The 8376-nt window shown below is 39.4% G+C and overlaps 1 pseudogene; it reads left to right on the plus strand.

Moving 5' to 3' along the window:
• Positions 1–4615: 4615 nt before the first annotated feature.
• LOC105084939 (threonylcarbamoyl-AMP synthase-like) lies at positions 4616–5392 on the plus strand (annotated as a pseudogene).
• Positions 5393–8376: the final 2984 nt, after the last annotated feature.

Raw genomic sequence — 8376 nt, forward strand, 5'->3', positions numbered from 1 at the left:
TCCACACGTTAGTGTGAAGACTCCAGTACAGATATCAGATGCTGTTCATTTAGCTGTTAACCATGTAAATCCTCCAAGTTCCTTTTGGGGGAAAAATGTATTCTTGAAAATGACAGAGTTCTCTTATCATATTATTTTATATAAAGACAGTATCTACAATTTATGTAGCAGTCATCAAGCTACGTTTTTCATTTAATTTTCACTGGGTTGCCGTGAGATTGGTATTCTGGTAATCCCCATTTTATAGTGAAGGATACTGAAGTCAAGAAATGGTAAATATCCTGCCCTAGAACAAGTAGCCAGCAAATAACAAAGCCAGCAAATTCAGAAAACAAATTTGAAACTAGATCTATCTAATTCATAACTATTATAAATCCAGCTGCCACAACAATGTTAGTCCACAATGTTTTATTTTTTTTTACTTTAGGTTATATAGGGTTGAACCTGATTGTTACCAGCAAAATTATCTTTTCAGGGTGTTATTCTGAGTAAAACACTGCTTTAAGATGTCTCCAGGGTTTCTCCTTCTAGATTTACCTTCTCCTGAATTCAAACAATCCGGAAAAAACTAGACAAAACATGTGAAAAAATGGCTTTAAGACACTGGGTATCAGGCATGAAGAAGTGTTCCTGAGATCTGGGAAATTGATGGGATGGGCTTCCCTCCCTGCTTGGAGAGGACTTCCGGGCTGTCAGTGCAAGGGAGGAGGTTGTGTCCCTCGAAGGAACTAAGCTTGGAGTCTGAAGAGGTAAAGAAGACAAGACTTCGCAACGCAGAGGACCAGAGAGAAGCCCGCGCAACAAGATAATTCAAATCTACAGAGCTTCCTGTTGGGATATTTAGCAAAACTGTAATATTAGGAAGCCACCCAAGGCTAGAGAAAGAACCACCAGAAAGACTACAGGCAGGACTCCTCTGGGCTGAGCACAGAGATGGAAATAGGGCTCACACTCGTGGGACAAAAGGAAGGATATTCAGGAGAGTCTTGCACAGTGCTGGAATGAAGTCAACCTCAGACTAAAAGCTGCCGTGGCCCCACCTTCCTTTCAAATGTGGTCACACTTAGGATCTGCCGTGTGCATCCGTGTGATGGCTGCCTGCAGTAGACACATGAGGCTGATCAAAAATCATTGCTTTGTACAGGCACAAAATCTCATTTTGGCTATCATGGGACCTGAGAGATGGAAGACATGGATTGATTAACTCAGAAATGAAATGATGTAGCAGAGCAGAAAGCTAAAAGGAAGCTTTTCCATGTGACTTATTTCTGGAATAAAGTGGGGCATAAACAGTAAAATTTTCCTCTGTTGTGTGCCAGGAGGATTCTCCCATAATCCTGTTTCTCGGTGTGGTTATTTCTCTCTTGACTTTCCTCTTAGGTTTCTGTATTTGTATCCTAAAGGAGCAGGGGTGTGATTTGCGACACAGTTCTGAGATGAAAGAAGGTTCTCACTTGCAAGCTATTTGGCCCTTACCTACACTGTCCTCTCAACCACATGCAACATCTCCAGTGAAGAGCTCTATTAAGACTAACAAGAAAGTTGACTACAAGCTTCACGCAGAAAATATTCAGCCATCATAATCTGCTGGTCACACATCCAATGTGTGCTCAAATTATGGATGGTTCCGTGGTCACTGGGTAGATAAACTGGACCCAAATTTGGTAAGACAGCCACAGAAACAAAGCACTTGAGAATCTAATCTGGGTTATACACTTTGTTCTTAAGGTAACACCAGAGGTGCCAAGAGATGGAGGAAAAATTGTCCTAGTTTTGAACCTCCCCAGCTGCTAAAGGAGGAGTCCTGGTGACACTGAGATGAACTGGCAGCTCTATAGCCATTTGCCAATGCAAGTTACTATTTTCAATAGTATTTCTTCAAAGGAAAGAAGCCTGTTGTGTCTTGTGGGGTCCCTTTGCTTTTGGCTTTACTTCATGCTTTAAAAGTGCCTCTACTGTTTGGTGTGTAAAATAAGGGATGGTGAGTTACGAAAGTCTCAGGTGTAATAAACCTCTATGTCACAACCACATTACTAGCAACTACTTACTGACATTGCAAACACCACAGTCCTGCACAGAGTTCCAGCATCACTGTCAGCAGCAGGGCTTAAACTAATAGAACGCACCATGATCGATAATAAACAGTGATTCCATCCTTTATTGATTAGAGAAGGAAACATTTTTAAATGAGCTATAACCAGTGCAATCATTCTTGCACAACATTCTTGCAGCAAGATGGACTCTTTAAAAGTTTTCAAATTCCATCCAGCCTTCCCATGCATAACAGTCAATCATCTTGTACTTGGAGGAGTTCCCTGGAATAGTTTTTTTTTTTTTTTTTTTTGCACCAGATGCATGCAAATGGTGTTGCTTCCATTGTCTTTAAAGCAGATACTTCAGGATTTTTACCTAACCAGTTTTCCCCATATGCCTAACAGAATGGCTTTCTCATAAGACATCACATAGCATTCAGTTCTCAAGATAACATGTGAGAGTGTCTGTATGGCAATGGCAAGATTAGGGGAGCCGGTCTTCTTAAGTGTTCGTTACTCATTACCCATGTGATGACGCGTGGGTCTTGAGACTTCAAAGACACACACATATACCCTGCTCTCTTGGGTTCTCCACATAGCTTAAAAATTCATCATATATCCAAGCTCCTGCAGCCTGAGATCCAAACGTCTGACTTCTAAATGAAACATTTTCTGACACTCTACTGCCATTCAAAGCTTTGGACATTTTTACCCCGAGGAATTTTATCTTGGGAGAAGTGGGGTTAGAGGAATATTGATGAAGCATCCAAAGGTGTCTTCATGGAAATGAGTTTCCTTCTGAGATATTCCAGAGGCACATCAAAAGGAAAAACCAGCCACCTCTCACGGACACAGTCAACTTTGAACCATTTCTCTTTTAAGCTGGCTGATACCAGATATTAATTTTACTGTTCAAAACACACAGTTTCTTCTTGTTAATTGCTTTTCTTAGTGAGCAGTTTCTAAATTTATAAATCTTTTCATAATAGTAACCAAAGCCTTTGGGAAATTTCAATAAAGTTTGGAAAGATATTGCAATAAAAGAAAAAAAAAAAACTCATAGTTTCCATCACTCCATTTAGAATTTTATATTGTCATAAATAAAAGTGACCACTGAGAAACATTTTAGTTTTCTGGAATAAAAGGTCATCTATCATACTTTTTAAAAGTTAGTAAGAAATAGAAAAATAATTACCCATAATTTTATTACCCAAAGGAAATTATCTATGACATTTAAGTATAGTTTTCTAGTCTGTTTCCTATGAAATTTTAAAAGACTCTGGTCATACAGTATATACAATTTGCATCATGCTTTCTTGCATGTAACATTATATCATGTGTTTTTTCATGTCATTAAAAAATTCTTCAGAGGGGAGGGTATAGCTCAGTGATAGAGCATGCACTTAGCATGCACAAGGTCCTGGGTTTGATGACCAGTGCCTCCATTAAAGAAATAAACTAATTAAATAAACCTAATTGCCTCCCCCCCAAAAAAAATTAAAAATTAAAAAAAAATTTTTTAATCCTTCAAAAAGACTACAGGTGATTCCATTAACAAATGCTTCATAATTCATTAATCACATTCCTATTGTTGGACATTTAGATTATTCATAATTTTCTCAATTAGTAAACATCTTTAGATGTAAAACCATGGCAGAGTCCCAAATTAATTCCTTATGAAATACAAATTTGTGAAATTTTAATTATGAGATTAAAGTTGCAATCTTTAAAGCTCTTCACACATTTTGCCAAATTGCTTTTCAGCAAAAAATACACCAATTTAAACTCTCTCAAGCTGGGTTTGAGAATAAGCACATGGCTTTCTACCATTTACATTAGGTCATCTCATTTTTAAACATATTTGCTAATTTGATGAGTGAAAAGAATATCTGTCCAAAAGATCTCTGTTTTCTGAGCATTGCTCTATGGATTCAAAGCAACTCAGTAGAAGTTCCAATAAAATTTTTTTCACGGCACTTGAGAAACATACTCTTGAATGTGTATGAAAGAATAAAGAGCAAAGTGGAGCCTAAATATTTTAGAAGAAGAAAGATAACAAAGGCTAATTCTTCTTTGTTTGATAACAGCCCTTGTTTTGAAGCTCAAGTAATGAAAGCGACGTGGGAGCAACGTGGAGACAGACAAAGTGACCAGTGTCACATGCAGCATAGCAATAGACCCATTAAGACACAGAAATTGACTCACGATAGTGATGCAGGGCAGATCAGTGGGAAAAGAAGATATTTTTCACTTAGAGGAGCTAGATAAATAATTACACATACTTACATAATAAAATAGGATTCTATTTCTTCCCAAACAGAAAAATCAGTTCCAGAAAAATTAGGACTTAAATGACAAATATAAAACTTTCAAATGTTTTAGTTTTATTGGCAAATATCTTGCTGATCTTGGGAAGAATATAGAGTTTTCAAAACAAGACTCCAAGAGCATTAGCTAGCCATAAGACACTCATGAAAAAAGAATGATGAATCTAAGTACATTAAAATTAAAATCTTCTGTTCTATAAGCCCTAATCATGTTACTTTGAGCAAATGATTTAACTTCTCTGTGCCTCGGTTTGTTTCTTGTAAAATGGGATAATAATGATACCTATTTCATTGGATTGTTCTGAGAATTAAGAGTTCTGAGAATCAGGCGGATGTCTTCGGCACGTCGGCGCAGGGGGCTGAGGGCCGTGGTGGCTGCCAGCATGGGGTTGAGCGAGGAGCGGGCGGGCTCCGCCCGGAGAGAGCGTTTCCTCCGCCCGCCGAGCCCCGCTCCCGCGGCGCCGGGGTCTCGGCTGCTGCGGCTCCCGGGGAGCGGGCCGTGCGGGCCGCAAACCTGGAGCGCGCCGGCTGGCCGTATGTCTGGGCCGCGTGGCTGATAGACATCTACAGGTACTGCCATGTGAGAGTACCTGAGGGGCTCCTGAACGATCTGTTGCCAGGACCAGTGACCCTGGTGATGGGGCGCTCAGAGGAGCTCAACAAGGACCTGAACCCCTTCACTCCCTTGTAGGCATCCGGATCCCCGATCATGCCTTCATGCAGGACTTGGCCCAGGTATTTGGGGGACCACTAGCTCTCACCAGCGCCAAACTCAGCTCCCAGGCCATCTCTCTGAAGGTTGAGGAATTCCAAGATCTCTGGCCTCACTTCTCTTTGGTCATTGATGGGGGACCAATTAGAGATGGCCAGAGCCCTAAATGCCGGCTAGGCTCAACTGTGGTTGACTTGTCTGTACCTGGAAAGTTTGGCATCATTCGTCCTGGTTGTGCCCTTGAGAGCATTACAGCCATCCTCCAGAAGTACGGGCTGCTCCCCGACCTGGATCCTGCTCCTGAAACTCCCGAGGAGTGAGGGCCCAAGGACTGGTGCTGGACACTATGTGTCTGTCTCCTGGTGGCTGGCAAGTCCTCATTTGCAGAGGCCACTGGGGCTGCAGTGTTACTAGTCTGACTTTTCAAGGCAAAGTTTCTTTCCCAACACTGTAGACCCGGCTTCTGATGCTGCTGGTTAAGCCTCACACCTTGGCTGGAGAAGTTTTATGTATTATCTGTAATTTCATGTATCAGCCAAAAGCTGAATAGACTTGAAGAACATTCCTAGGAGGGCCTTGTTTCGGTAAGTTTCTTCTTCAGATTTTTGAAAAATAAATAACAAATTTGGAGTTTAAAAAAAAAAAGAGTTCTGAGAATCATAACATTCAGAACATTTACTAAGAACATTTATTTGACATTTAATAAGCACTCAATAATTATTACCCCATTTTTATTGTCATATGGAAGGTTGGCATGCTTTCTATAGTGAAATAAAATTATCTCTATTATTTTCTTTGTGATTTTATAGGTTGACTGTAAAGTTGTCCCCATCTAGTCCCCACTGAGATGTAAGATGCCCATGAAAAAAATGCTTTATTTTTATATACTGATTATTATTCATATATTTTACTTTTTCATGATGTAAAAGTTCATTTCAGAGCATGCTCTGAAAAATGGGCCTAAACATTCAACGAATTGCCCAGGCATTATTTCATAATCCTTTACTCTCTCACGGATTCATATGAAGTCTAAATTGTAGAATCTTAAATTTTGCCTCTTTATTTTATATGAGTACCACATAATTTACTCTTTTTAGCTTTGTAGTAACTAGTTGGGGACAAGTCCTTCTGACAATTATCAGGGAAAATTCTTATGTCTCATATCATTTTCATTTTTATGAATCATAGTTTTGATTTTTGAGGCTCCTTCCTGTCTCCAAGCACTGATTCTAAAACACACCAAATAAAAGCCCCAGAAGTTATCTAGCCATGTAATTACAAAACCAATTTCAATCCACATTAGTCATTCAGTTATAAACAAGCTGAGGTCAGGCCTCTCTACTACGAAAGGCAACTGTAAAATATGTACTTGACAAATACAGTCTGGACATTTTCTGCAAAAAGACATCTTATTTTATACAGAAATGAAAAAAAAAAATTATGTGATTGCTAGACACTGATTTGTGAGATTTAAAATCATAACGTAAGCCCCAAATCATGAATGTAGAAAACATGTAATGCCTGGCACCCTTCTGGAGCTAAGCTCAGTACTAGAACCAAAAAACTGTTACCTTCTTCTTAGCAACACATTATGCAGAACCCTGACCGTGGACCTAAAGGTAATGTGCTTGAATGTGCCACTTTCTTAGACATTCATTACAAGGTACCATTGATGGTCTGCAGAATTTCAAGAAGTTTTCTGAGACAGATGAGAACCGACATGAAAATCTCTATGTTGTAAATTCCAGACAGCTGAGTTTTGTTTTAGTTTGTTTTTTTAAAGTTTAAAGTTTGATAGTTCATCAAAATCTTTGGATGGTCTCATTAACAAGCCAACGTGCCTAGAAACATGAGGAGGTGGAATTAGCCTGGCTAAACTGAGGAATGTGGGTGTGACCTGAGAAAAACACTCAAAAGCATTAACCCGAAGTGGTCAACCTAATTCACTGCAGTCTTTTTGTTTGTTTTCCTTTGTTTTATTTTTTTTTTTACAGGATGAAGCTGGAAGTTCTACTTTTTTATGTACAATGTGTAAAGGTGACACTCCATTTACAGTTCTTACAAAATATTGGCTCTGATTCCCACACTTTCTGATACATCCTGCTCCCCCGCACCAATATTGCCCTCCACCCCGATTTGTTCTCTGTATCTGTGAGTCTGCTTCTCATTTTGTTGCATCCACTAGTTTGTTGCACATTTTTAGTTTCCACATATAAATGGTATCATACGGTATTTGGCTTTCTCTGACTTATTTCACTCAGCATAATGCCCGCCAAGTCCATCCACATTGCTGCCAATGGCAAAATTTTGTTTCCCCCCTATTTTTATTAGGTTTGGGTACATCTTGCTTCTGGGAAGTGTCATAATCCATTATAAGCACCTAAATAAAATGAGGAGCTAAAAAAAAATCTCCCTTACCGGGGCTAAGTACAAAATATCTCTGTTACAGGGAGCTCAAAATGTGATCCTTGCATGGTGTAGCAAGAATACACTGGATTAAAAATTTAAAAACCTGGTGTGTCGCTCAGCCCCTGCCCTTGAATCCATGAACCATGTTTGACATGTTATGTAACTGTTTTGCCTTCATTACCCTCATGCTTAAAACCAAGGGTCTGAACTAGCTGGTATTAACCCTACAGGGTTGGTTGTTAAGCACGTGAAGTGAATCCTTAATGAAAAAACTAGGTATTGTTATTTCCATCACTGAAATGTAGGATCCCATTGTTCAGAGCCCTCTCAGCCGCCCGCAGTAATCCAGTTTGTTCTACTAGAACTATCCAGTACTTTAAGTCCTTGGTGATCCTTGTCAACCCTTGGAAATCAGAATGGTTTGGGTCTCTTCTGCATGCGCATGAAGAAATCTTTCCTGCTCATGCCATACACATTCTAGGGCAAGGGGAGGAAAATTGAGTGTCACCTCTGAGACCTGTTACAATGTTTCATAGTTTTCTAGGAAAATCCTACCCATAATACTTCTTTGTTCCTCCCATTGGTAGTATCCCTATGTGCTTGGGTTAAAAACCAAGCAGTTAAAAATCTTAGAAAGTGCTTCTTTTTCCCTGAATCCATTGTTTTAAAACTGTATATTAAATTATTTCACAAAGGATATTTTACTTGGTAAGAAAGTGCAGCCTGCTAGAGAAGCCTAAGAGAAATTAACCTGAGCTAAAAGGAAGTTGGCCAATAAGACTTCCTCCCAATGATTCTCAAACGTGGGACTCATTTTTATGTAAACTCAGTGGAGGGAGATGCTGATGGTCCCTGAAGCTAGGAGAAATAGGCACATATATGTGAAGGGAAAGAA

The sequence above is a fragment of the Camelus dromedarius genome, chromosome 26 (assembly GCF_036321535.1).
Source record: "Camelus dromedarius isolate mCamDro1 chromosome 26, mCamDro1.pat, whole genome shotgun sequence".
Taxonomy (NCBI): Eukaryota; Metazoa; Chordata; class Mammalia; order Artiodactyla; family Camelidae; genus Camelus; species Camelus dromedarius.